This window comes from Apodemus sylvaticus, chromosome 14, assembly GCF_947179515.1.
Source record: "Apodemus sylvaticus chromosome 14, mApoSyl1.1, whole genome shotgun sequence".
In the NCBI taxonomy this organism is placed as follows: Eukaryota; Metazoa; Chordata; class Mammalia; order Rodentia; family Muridae; genus Apodemus; species Apodemus sylvaticus.
In genome coordinates, this window is record NC_067485.1 from 7705355 (window position 1) to 7719253 (window position 13899).

Sequence of the window (13899 nt, forward strand, 5' to 3'; positions counted from 1 at the left end):
TGTCTCCAGAAGCCTGAGCACACATTGCAGATGGTGCTGTCTTGCTTTGTTGCCTGTTTGTGGTATCACATACACACCATCATGTGTGCATCCCTCCAGCTGACACTGGTACCCACCACACCATGCCTCCAGCCTACACAGATGCTTCCAGATGTCACTGGAGAGACTACCATCTCCACGCGGGATGCTTTCCCTTTGTTGTCCAAGCCTCAGCTTGTCTTCCTTCTAAAAGGGTCTTAACAGTTCAGATCCAGTGAGGCTGCCCCGACCTCATCCCAGACTACACTAAAGGGTATGGTACTGTGTTATGTGTGGAATACATGCCAAAAAAAGCTATATGCTGTAGGTCTAACTACATTTTCATGTGCAAGAATCTAAAGCATGACATAAGTAAATATTTTATGTAATTACGTGTGGCCAGGTCAGCATTAACCCTTGTGCTGTCAGGCTATGGCCCTGTGCTCTGCACAGGTGCAGCGGAGACTGCGTGTTTTGGTGACCTCTAGGGGTGGAAGGCAGACGGAAAGTGGCCTTGAGGTTATGTCCTCAGCCAGCCGAATTTTCAAAGACAAGAAATGAAAGAGGAAAAGAGAACAAATGAACAAAAGTAGTGAGTTTGAAAGGAAGATGGTAGGTAGCACATGCCTTTAATCCCAGCACTTGGGAGGCAGCGGCAGGAGGCCAGCCTGGTCTACAGAGTGAGTTCCAGGACTACACAGAAAGAAAAGCTAAGCCCTGAGAAGGAAGACAGGCTCAGGAAAGGCAGCGGGACAGTCTGGGCTGTGCAAGGGAGTCAGAACACAGCTACAGCCCGCCAGGCAAGGGGCAAGCCTACATGTGAACTGAACATTCAAGAGCGAACCAGGAAGTGGGCAACAAGACCTTGCCTTACCACACACACAGTGAAAGAAAGCAGTGCCTGGGCGCTTGGACCCGGCACACGCACAGAGTGTGCTGGAAGAGGCAGAACCCTGAAGGACAGGGGCCAGCTTGAGTCTGTTTATTTGCTCACAGCCATACCTATTGGAGGTTTGGGCTGGGGGTACTCGGCCAGTATTAAAACGTTGAAGATAGGACCCCAACGACCAACCGTGTCAGTGTTCTTTGCTCCACAGGCAGAAGGGCTCGGCCAGCATCCCTAACAATCATGTCTTTCTAGCCTCAGCCCTAACCGGGAAGGCTCTCACACATCTACACAAACCCTGGTGTCCTGTGCAAGTCACTTGCTGGCACCCTTAAGTGACACTTGGACTAGGCTATCAAATGTTCCCCCGTAACCTCAAACGGTGGCAAATCTCTTGCTTCATATAACCTCAGTTTAAAACTCACTGTTCAAATCAGGAAGCTCAGCCCAGGCTGGGGCCACTGTGGTTAAAAATACTCCTTTGTGCATTTCAGAAGGCCAGCCTGGTGTGCTTCATTGTTCTGGGACACCACACCCCCCTCCCCCGCACAAACAGGAAAGGAGAGTAGGGGATTGGAAGAAAACCCACAGGTTGGAGGGTCCCTAAAATACCCAGACCTTCCTAGGATTGATTCAGCAGGAAATACCTCAAAAAAAAAAAAACAAAAAACAAAAAAAAAACATAGCCTTTCTTGCCATGTTCTTGCGTTCTTGCGTGAGTGATCAGGAAACGCAGGTCTGTGAGACTGAGTTGTGAGCACCATTTAGACCCCAGGGCAGCAGTGACCTGGGACAGAGACAGGCTTGGCCCAGAATCAGCACAAACATAGCCTTAGGCATAGTAGTCTGGAGGTGAACACTGATGGGCATCCACCTACCTCAACCTTAACTGGTGTCCTCAGAAGAGAACACACAGGGAACGGGGTCACAACCCTGTGACTACACAAACATGTTGGGGTTAGAGCCAATAGCCCAGAATGCCAGGGCTTGCGGGCAGAGGCTACAAGAAGCATGCAAAAAGACCTTTCAGGCAGGCTTTGGGTGACTATGGGCTCACGACACCATCTCCTTTGTCTACTTTCCAGACACGAACAGACTAGATTTTTAATTGTTTTAAAAAATACCTGGCTTGGGGAGGTTTGTGACAGCAATGTAGTATATACTCTGTTTGCCAAATGTCAGAATCTCAGAGGCCTCATCTTGGGCTGTCTTGGCACAATTGAGTGCATGCCAGCCACTAAAGCCCTTCCTTACCTGTGACTTTTTGAGGCTTGGTCTCTGCTTGCCAGCACAGATACTTAGTCCCACAGTGCTGAGGAACATACTGAATTAATTCTGCTGAGCGCTACATACTAATTCATAGGCAGAGAGGGAGAAACACCAAAGCCCACCCCAGTGACACGCTTCCTCCCACAAGGCCACACCTCCTAATCCTTTCCTGACAGTTCATCAGCTGGGGACTCAGCATGCCAGTCTATGAGCCTATGGGAGCCAATCGCATTCAAACCACCACAGATGGTGACACTTGTATTTTGGATCCTTGGTCATGACGAGCACAGGAGAGGAAAGGATCATGTTCTGCCTCAGTGGGGCTGTGAGTGGGCACACTTAGAAACCATCCTAACCTCATCTGTCCCAAAAAGCTCATAGTAATTCAAAGCTGTAAAATCATGAGATCCGCTACTCGAACTGAAATAGTAATTTCTCAAGTGTTTGGGAGGTTCTCAAGGTTAATTTCAGAACCTGTTTCCTGTGTTTGGTAAAGCTGTGTGATCCTGCATTATGTTGGAAATTTTGCTTTTAGAGAAATGTCAATAGTGTTTTAAGGGACTCTTTGAACTCTAAAGTTACCCCTTGAGCATAGCGCTATCTAATGGAAGGCAAAAGGGACTGGAAGTTTATCAGCACATCTTTGAAACAGTTCATGGGGCAAGCACATACACACACATGCACAGGCATGCACACACAGTCATAAACACATACACTCTGAGAATCTACTTCCCAGAAATAAGTTCTTCTTGGGGTCAGAATTGTCCTGGGACATTCCTGTCATTAGTACTGAAAGCAAGTTTCTGGACTGCTAGCTTGGGAATGTGACAAGGGTCAGCTTTCTCCACGCCTGTCAAATACAGAAAAAGAAATCAAGAAAACAATCTTTCTCATAATAACCACAAAACATGTGTCTTGGAATAAACCTAACTGGAAAACAGAAAGACTTCTACAATAAAAACGTCAATATTGAAAGATATCTAAAAGGCAACATTATTATTAGTATATAGTAGTTAGGGTTTTACTGCTGTGAAGAGACACCATGGCCAAAGTAGCTCTTACAAAGGACATTTAATTGGGGCTGGCTTACAGGTTCAGAGGTTCAGGCCATTGTCATCATCCATCGTGCTGGAGCATGGCAGCATCCAGGCAGGCATGGTGCAGGAGGAGCTGAGAGTTCTGCATCTTCATCTGAAGGCTGCTAGTGGAAGACTGACTTCCATGCAGCTAGAATGAGGATCTTAAAGCCCTCACCCACAGTGACACACCTCCCCCAACAAAGCCACACCTACTCCAACAAGGCCTCACTTTCTCTTAGTACCACTCCCTGAGCTGAGCCTATCACAAATGGAAAGACTTCCCAGGCTTATGGGCAAGAAGAGTCAATATCATAAAAAAACAGCCAACCTATAAAAAGTGGTCTAAAAATCCTATGCACTCTGTCTTAGTTTGGGATTCATTGCTGTGAAAAGACACCATGGCAGAGGCAACTCTTACAAAGGCACACATTTAATTGGGCCTAGCTTACAGGTTCAGAACTTCAGTCCATTATCATCACAACTGACAGTGTACAGACAGTTCTCCATCTCCATCCAAAGGCACAGGAAGAGACTGTTTTCTGAAAGCAGCCAGAAAGGAACTGGCATCCACACTGGGTGGGGCTTGAGCACAGAAACCTCAAAGCCCACTCCCACGGTGACACACTTCCTCTAACAAGGCCACACCTTCTAGTAGTGCCACTCGATATGAGCCAAGCATTCAAACAAGAGTCTGTGGGGACCAAACCTATTCAAACCACCACACACTCCCAGTCAAAACTCCAGGACTGTCATTCGAGGGATGGAAAAACACTCTTAGTATTGATGAACAATGTCCCGAGTAGCATAGAAATCCTGAGGAAAGAATACTGACTCGCACCAAACCTGATTTCAAGTCAGAGTCATAATTATAGAAACACCAGAGCACAAGCAGGAAAGCTTTCGTAGATCAGTGGGAAAGAGGCGGCAACCAGACACAAATCCATAAACCACAGCTACATGTGCTTTTGGCAAAGATGAAAAAGAAAAAAAAGACATAGCTGAAAAGGTGGCATCGAGGGCTTCTGGAAAACTGGGTCTCACCATGCAGAAAATAAAACTTATCCTTCCATTCTCAGTGTCCCGGTTAGCAGGATCTCCTTTCTGTGATAAAATGCTAACCAAACCAGCTGGGGCTCAAGACGGGAACCTGAGGAAATGAGGAGCCACCCACCACTGCCAGCCGGCTCCCTTTCTGCACAAGCCAGGACCTCTGTCCAGGGCAGACCCGCCCGCCCTCAGGGACACAGCCCCTCCCACATCAACCACGAATCAAGAAAATGCTTCTCAAACTTGCCTGAGATGGAGGCATTTTATCAACTGAGGTTCCCACCTCTCTGGGTGGCTCTGGTTTATGTCAAGTTGGCAATTTTGTGTCAGACTGACAGACAACACCTTTCAACTAACCTTTTCTTTCTCATTTGTTCCCGTTAATATCAATATCAGTATCATATTATAAAACACGTTACAGTCTTAAAAATTCTACAGTCTTTTAATCACTTTAGAAATTCAACCTCCTTTAAAAATCCGAAGTCTGTAAAACTCCAGAATCTAAAAATTCAGCCTCTCTTCTTTCTTTTTTATTTACTTATTGACATCTGGACCACAGCTGCCCTGCCACCTCCCCTCCCCTTCCCCTCAGAAAAGGGGAAACCTCTCATGGATATCAACCAGCCTTGGCATATTAAGGTGAATTAAGACTAGGCATATCTTCTACTGAGGTTGACCAGGCAGTCCAGTTAGGGGAAGGAATCCAAAGGCAGGCAGTGTAGTCAGAGATAGCCCCTGCTCCCTATGTAGGAGTCCCACGGAAAGGCCCAGCTGCATAATCATCACCGATTTCTTTTTTGTTTTGTTTTGTTTTTTTTTAAGACAGGATTTCTCTGTGTAGCCCTGGCTCTCCTGGAACTCACTCTATAGACCAGGCTGGCCTTGAACTCAGAAATCCACCTGCCTCTGCCTCCCAAGTGCTGGGATTAAAGGCGTGCCCGGCCAAATTTCTTAACCAAACCAGCATCAGTTGTTCCAGTAGTGGAAAGGATCACTTCGGTGGTTCTGCTCTCTCACACACAGCTGATTCTTGAGCCTGAGCTGATCGAAACCATAGATTCTTAATCCCAAATATCAAATGGTGCTTACACGAGGCCTTGCTTCCCTCTGAAAAATCACAAGGCAGCGCACCTCAGCTACACTGTTCCCAGAATCACCCTCTAATCTTCCAGGTTCTCACAACAACCAGTCAAGTTTTGAAAACTCATGGCTTTCCTAGCACAAAGTTCCTAAGTCCTCCTAAAAATCCTCCCCCAAAACAACATGGTCAAGTCTATGTCAGCAATATAAACCTGGTACTAATTTCCATCTTAGTTAGGACTATTGCTGTGGTAAGGCACCATAACCAAAAACAACTTTGGGAGGAAATACTGATTTGGCTTACATGTCCTGAGTCAAGTGTGTAGAGGAAGGCTAGGTCAGGAGCCCCGAGGAGGCAGGAGCCGACCCGAAGGCCATGCAGTCACCTCCGACTCTTACAGCTTCTCCTCACCCTCTTCCAAACAGATCCCTGAGCCTTGACCAGAAGGGTCAGTGTACACGTGCTTTTTAACCCACATAAAGCCTGCAGGTTTTGTTTTCTATGAACAGCCCTTATCAATGCTGGCATCCAAAATGTTTTAGTATACTCTATTATACTCTATTCTTAGGGCAAGACTCTCTGTTTAGAAGGCAAGAGACCTATTACTGACGGCAGAAGTGGGTCACATTGTCGTTCCACATGTTCTGTGGCCACACCATCCCAGAGGATGATTCTCCCGAGCCAAGACAGCTAAGTTAGTGGCTAAAACATAGGCACTGCAGATCCTTTTAGAACAAATCCAAGGCCTGGTGAATGCTGTGCAGTGTCTGTGACCAAAGGGGGGAAAAGCCTGTCAAAGGTACTGTGGTTGCATGTGGCATCCAACCTCGCCGGCAAGGAAAGACGCAACACTGGGGAGTTACTTCCTTCTAACCTTGAACAAAGCTTATTTTCTTCTTTTGGCGGCCCGAGCCCTCTCCCTGCCACCCTTATATAGCCTATTCAGCCCTGTCTGCCATAGAAAGATAGCGCGCCGCTTCCTAATAGGTGAACTAAGTGAATTCTTCATTAGTATGTAAGTGTGATAACAAATACAGCACACTGCGCATGTACTAAAGTAATTTATCACCAGAGAGCTGCATCCGGCCAGCACCATCTTGTAATGGAGATGAACAAAAGGTGGCTTACTACAGTTACAGAAATTAGAGGAGTCTTGTCAACTCATCACACCCAGATCTGCATTCTCTGCATGTGCAAAAGGAACCTTCTAGGGGATGGAGAGATGTACCAAGGATTAAGAGCACTTGATATTTTCCCAGAGGTCTGTAACTCCATTTCCAGGAAATCTCACCCTCTTTTGGCCCCTTTTAGGGGCCAAGTATTCATGTGTTTCACAGACATACATGCAGGCAAAACACCCATATACATATTTTTATTTTTTCTAAAGGTTTATTCATTTATTATATGTAAGTACACTGTAGCTGTCTTCAAACACACCAGAAGGCATCAGATCTCATTACGGATGGTTGTGAGCCACCCTGTGGCTGCTGGAATTTGAACTCAGGAGTTTCAGAAGACCAGTCAGTGCTAACCTGCTGAGCCATCTCTCCGGCCTCACTTTTTTTTTTTAATTTGTGTGTATGCATGTGTGTGTGTGTGTCTGTCTGTCTGTCTGCTTCTCTGTCTGTACATCACAGCTTCTACTTGACCTATCCCACAGTCACAGGACAGGCTGAGAGGGAAGGAACACTGAGCGAAGTTCTTAGGAGTCCGAGCATATCTGAGAATCCCAAACCAAGAACACGGCATCTAAGAATCACAAAGTAGTGTGTCCTCTAGCCACATGCTGGGGAAATGCTTCTCTCTGAAGACATATGAACAAGAGTGTGGAGAAATTTAGGAGGATACGCCTATGTGGCAATGTAGGTTATCAGGGAGATGCTACAGGAGGTGACAGGGTGCTCCCCTGCTCTCTGTGAGGTCCTGAAATGCCCTGCTCTGAGCACACCCAAGTCTTAAACCTACTGTGCTCCCTGGAGAGAGGCATTTAAACCTGTTATCAGTCCACAGCTCCCTGGGATGCGTGCGGGCCCTGCAGGCCTCAAAAACAGGAGTGCCAAGAAGATGCTGGGGGGCTAAAAACAGAGGTGACAGTTTCTGAACACAGCAGAACATACAAAACAAATTAATCAGTGTTTGTTTTACATTAAAGCCATATTCTCAGACCAATGCACGAGAACCCCAGCCAAGCATTGGATAGAGCTTTGGGACTCTTACAGAGGAGTTGGGGGAAGGATTAAGGGCCCCAAAGGGGATTAAGAACTCCACAGGAAGACCAACACAGTCGACTAACCTGGACCCTTGGGGGCTCTCAGAGACTGAACCACCAACCAAAGAGCACATATGTAACAGATGTGTAGCTTGGTCTTCATGTGGGTCTCAACCAAGTAGAGTCGGGGCTATCCCAAAAGCTGCTGCCTGTATGTGGAATCCTTTCCCCTAACTCAGCAGTCTTGTCTGGCTTCAAGGGGAGAAGCACCACCTAGCCCTGCAGAGACTTGATGTACAAGGGCCGGGAATACCCAGGGGGACCTCCACTCAGAGGAGAGGGTGGAGGGGGACTGTAGGAAAGGGACCGGGAGAGGAATAGAAATTGGGATATAAAGTGAATTTTTAAAAAGATTTGCAAAACAAACAAAGTCATTTTCTCAGCTGTGAAACTGCTTTCATTTTAAGACTAGGACCTAGGGACTGAAGAGATGGGCCAGAGTTTAAGAGCATTGACTGCTCTTCCAAAGGACTCAAACACCCACTCAGCAGTTCAAAACTGTCTGTAATTCCAGGATCCTACACCCTCACACAGACATACACACAGAGAAAATGCCAATGCACATGAAATTATATATATATAGTTTTTTTCTGAGACAGGGTTTCTCTGTGTAGCCCTGGCTAACAAGGAACTCACTCTGTAGACCAGGCTGGCCTTGAACTCAGAGATCCTCCTGCCTCTGCCTCCCAAGTACTGGGATTAAAGGCGTGCGCCACCACTGCCTGGCTAAAAATATATATTAAAAAAAAAAAAAAAAAACCCTTAGAACCTAGTTGCTAAGAAGTCACATTTTAACACTTTTTAAATGATTCATCGAGAGCATAAGAATTTGTGAGGTCTCTGGGTTCCACCTAGAGACTTACTTAACCTCTCTGAGCTTGAGCTCATTCATTGAGAAAATGCTCCAGTGTCTTATTCACTGTGTTGCTGAGAGAGCCGGTAGAGAGCATTGGAAGACATTTGGAGGTCACACCGATGCTCTAGAGTCGGGTAGCAACTATGTTAGAAACAGCTGCAGTCAATGAAGGAGGGTTTATCAATGTTAATCAACGCTAATGGCAAAGCACAATGTGTCCACAAAGTGTCCTTTGTTGCAAATCCACAAGAAGAGAACTCCGCTCTTACTCTCTTATTCCTTCTAGCTTTGGAGAAACTTCTGGGAGGAACTGAAAACAAACCAAATTATAATTGGGGGGAAAAGAACTTTTACTGAAACGTCACGTAAACTTGAACTCTTGGCACAAGTCTACATGAATATAACTGACCAGTGACGCCATTTTAAAGGGCAACAGTGTTGTTTGGTCATCTGTGTGAAGGACTGTTCGTTCCTAGCAGTGAAAGAATAGAAAATACAGCCTAACTCCAGCCTTCTAAGGAGCCCCAAACACTTCATATTCCAGAGCCTGCTCTTTGTGCTCTTTGTTAGAAACTAGGTAAAAGGTCACATTCCAGAGTCCACCCTTTAAGACCTAGGCAAAAAGGCCTTGAATAGATAATCCTGGCCCCATAAGGTAACTGGAAATGAGCTAAGCTTATCTTGCTTCTGTAAATTGCTTATGCCATTAACCCTATCCAGTAGTTCATGCAGCTATAGACATTCAATGAAATAGGAAACTAATTGGTCCACTGAGCATGGGCTCCATTTAAACTGATTGGCCTAAAAACTATGGAGTGGTACAAATTGATGGCTCGCATTTCGTGGGCTCTCCATACTAAGAAATGAGTGGTTTGTGATTCGCGGACTTTGTTGTAAACTTATAAAAGCTGTCACAATTTGGCACTCGGGGTCCACAGTCCTCTAACCCTGTGGGGTATACGGCTGTGGAACCCAGAATTCTGGAATAAAGAAATCCTCATGTTATTGCATCGAGACCGTTTCTCGCAAGTGATTTGGGTGTCGCCTTCCGAGGCGTGGGGTGCTGGGGCACCCTCGGTTTTGGGGGGTCTTACAGTAGGAAGCTTGAGACACGGGCAGGGAAGCCTCACTAGGCACTGGGTCCAGGCAGTGCTCACCCACAGCCCCAGGTCCACCCCTCGCTTGCTCAGGGTGGTTTGCAGCTTTTGAGGGGTTGCACTTTTTCTTCAGGCTTGAAGCATTGACCTCTGTGGAATACAAATCTTCAGCATAGCTGTGAGCCCCTCCCCCCAAGCCTGTGACCTCTAAGTGTCTGTATCTTTCTCCTAGGTCCTACATGAAGACTTGGCCAAGGTTGCAAGCCGAGGGTGTGGAGCTTGTCCTCTGGACAAGAAGTGTGTGTTTAACTCACAGGGTTCTGCCTCGCTTGAGTCTATGCCTCACAGGAGAGCTAGTAAGAGACATGCCCTGTAGAATGCAGGGATGGAGGTAGAGTTTAAGGGAGGCATGGGACATGCGCAGACGGGCTGGAACAGAGCAGACAGAAGAGAGCGTCTAGAGCAGGGATGGGGTGGAGGTAGGTCAGTCAATCTTGGGTTTATTTAACCCTGAGAAGAAATGCTGCTTGGATAACATGTGACAGACTCTTCAGTTTGGGGGCTGGGAGGATATTACCAGGCAATTATAACAAGTATATTTTAGAAATAATCAGTGAGAGAACTCAACCCAGGCTCTTCCCTGGCTTTGACAATCCTGAGTCCCACTCTGTCACCAAGAACTTGGGGATTTGCCCTAAGGGTGTATGTCAGTCAGCCCCATGAGGGGGATTGTGGACCACTTATGCAATCACTGACATGGCCAGGGACAATCTATACATGGGAAAATAGGGATCAAAATAATGATGCATGTGGGAGAAACAAAGGGAGGGAAGACAGACTCTCCTCACACAAGAACAGTACACTGATTTATGAGAGCAAGTTTGTGTGTGTGTGTGTGTATATATCTATGTGCATATCTGTATTAGTCTGTGTCTGTGTCTGTGTGTATATCTCTGTGTCTGTGTGTGTATCTGTATCTGTGTGCATATCTGTGTGTGTTTGTATGTGTCTGTGTGTGTATGTGTGTATCTCTGTGTCTGTGTGTATGTCTGTATCTGTGTGCATATCTGTGTGTGTTTGTATGTGTCTGTGTGCATCTCTGTGTCTGTGTGTATCTGTGTGCATATCTGTATGTGTTTGTATGTGTCTCTATGTATGTGCGTGTCTCTGTGTATATCTCTGTGTGTGTCTGTGTGTCTGTGGGTGTCTCTGTGTCTGTGTGTGTATGTGATACACATACACACAAAGATATACACAAACACACTAACACAGAGACACACATACAGATACAGACACACAGAGATACACATACACAAATGCACACACGGAGATACACACAGACAGACACACAGATACAACATACAGACCCACACTGACACATACACACAGACACACAGATACACACAATCACACACACACACAGACACACAGACACACAGTCACACACAGACACAAACACACACCCAGACAGACAGGCAGACACACACAGACACAAACACAAACAGACAGACAGACAGACAGACAGACACAGACACACACACATGTACACAGACACTGTGGCCCTGTGTCTGTGTACATGTGTGTGTGTCTGTGTCTGGTCAGTTAGGGACACACAGAGAAGCAGGATGGGAATGGAGCAGCAGGCCCAGGCAGAGAGGCCTCCACTGGCACTTGTGGGGGAGGGGGTATTGAAGCTCACCCTCCTCCCCACCCTCACAAACCCTCTATGACTCCTCTCTGCTCTGTGATGCAGGGCTGCTGCTTACAGTGAGGCCCACACAACTTCACATCTCAAGGCAGCGGTGTGAGTCATACTGTGCGGAAGGTTCTCTCCATTCTGAGGAACGCTACGGAATCATGGTTGAGCTTTGGCTCAGTGCTCTGGGACACTGGCCACTCTACCTTCCTGAGTGCAGGAGCTGCTTCTCCTGTGCCCGTTGTACCTGATACTGACTTCATTCTATCGCTGAGGCAAAGGCAAGGCCTCCAAAGGCGAGGCAGTGACGGTGAGCTCCCTGGAGCGAGTCTTGGTTGATGGGATTGGGTGAGTTTGGCTCTCACAGAGATGTCTGAAGGGATGCTGAGGAGAGGAGAAAACAATTTCCCTAGGGCATGAGACTTGGTGAGGCATAGATTTAAGAAGGACCAAGGTTTTCGCCTGCGCCCACAGGCACCTCTCTGGATGCACTGATTCTTGGTCTCTGAAGGGCAGTGTCTCCTGACACTTAGTCTGCCCTGTTCCACCCCTCAAGCTCCTTCACCAGGCCTTCCCTTATCTGGGCTGCCTGAGAGGCCTCTGAGGGCCTCTGAACAAGGCCTGGAGTCTCTCTGAGCTTTGTCCCTAGGACGGAGCTTTCCGAGGTGCTGAGCTGAGGCTGCTGGCCCGAGTTAATGCCTGGAGAAGCGCGCTTGGGGCTGAGAGCATCCATTATGATGTCACAAACTCTTCCTTTAGTTTCCCAAAGAACAACTGAAAATGACTGTCTTTCAAAGTTAGCACGGGAAACTTATTTGAAGGCGGTGTTCTTGGATATTAGACATCCAAGAGAAGCAGGAAAAGCTGCCCCTCCCTCATTCTTCCGTTCTAAGAACAGGGCAGAAGCAACAGAACAACAGTGGGTCACAGTAAAGTCAACACCCTCCCTGTTCCACCCGAGCCCTTCAAGAAGCCCCTTTCCAGGATCCAGGGTCTGATGATGTCATTTGCTAGACGCCATCCTCTCAGGAGAGAGCTCTCTCAGAAATGGCTTACAGAGTCAGACCTGGGGCATTTCTCCAAGCACAAGCTCTTGGAATGTGATGGTTTGAATGAGATGCCCTCCCTCCCCCCACAGTCTCGGGCATTTGAATGCTTGGTCTCCAATAGGTGGTGCTGCTTTGGGTAATGTTCCAGAGGCATAGCCTTGCTGAAGGGAAAGTATGTCCCGGGGGATGAACTGCAAGAACTTAAAGACACACACCATTTTAAGTTTGCTCCCTCTGCTTCCTGCTTGAGGCTGGAGATGTGGGCTCTCCACTTTCCCTGCCTCCATATCTACTGGCCTGCCGCCAGGATTCCGGGCACAGTAGACTCTTAATCCTCTAGAACTGTAAGCCTAAATGCATCCCTTCTTCTACAAGTTGCTTTGGTCACGGTATTTTATCACAGCAACAGAAAAGTGACTAGTACAGAAATCGGTGTGAGGCAGTTAAGAAGGGCCGAGGCACTGGGTCCAATATATGCTCACCAAGAGAAGTTTAAGAGGGCCCATTGGTTACTTAAGTCACGACTTCTGTCTCCTGACATCGTCATGTAAAATGCTGGCCTCCTGAGCACTCAGACATCTCCGTTTCCCATAAAAGGACTCTTGTAGAATCCTTGTGTCTCAACCTTCATTTCTGTATTAGTTGTGTTTACTGTTCCCACACCGCAATACCCTGACTAAAGCCACTTAGTAAGAATTTGCTTTGGTTTTTAGCTCAAGGATACACTCGGTCCTGGTGGGAAGCCCTGGCAGCGGGAGCCTGAGGTGGCTCATTACATTGTATCTGTAGCCAGGAGGCCGTGATCCCTGAGGGCTTGCTTTCTCCTCTGTGTAAAGGAAGTCCAGGACCTCAGACTATCGACCAGTGCTGCCATTTAGCATGGGTTTTCCCATCTCATAAGCTAATCTAGAAGATGCCTCACAGCCATGCACAAGGACTTGTTTCTAAGGCTTATTGAGGCCACCAAATTGCCATTTGAGATTAACAACCACAACGACATATAAATTACTGTTTGTGTTTTCCAGTTTGGAGAGCTTTCCAGAGAGAAACAGAAGAAGGGAAGAGCTTGTCGGTTCTGGAAGGTAATTCAAGTATTTCCCTTTAGACTTGTTGCCTTCGTAATGTGGTCCGTGCACCCCAGAGCTTGGAGCAGCCCGCCCTGGTCTTGGGAGGGAGGGTTGCTAGAGAGCACAAGTGGCTGGGAGCTTTGTAGAAACTTGAGTGTTTTTAGGTCAGAGATGTGACAGACCGTGGCAGGCCTTGGGTGATCCTAAGATCGGCCACGTGGCTGTCTGTTCCTTACATTGGTCCTTACAAGGGCTTTGAAGCCCCATGTGTCCACACCATGACAGTGGCTACTTACGGTAACCACTGTGTCCTGCCGAGGTCAGCCACCTGCTGTGCCTGGCATCGCTGGTCCATCTCTGGTCCCTTTGACTTCTGTAGCTCTTGTGGCTGTCCTTGATCTCCCTGGCCCCTCTTGGGAACCCAATCTAAGTCCCTCTGCCTGTTCCCACCCCTCCATCCTATCACCTAACCAAGGCACCCCCTT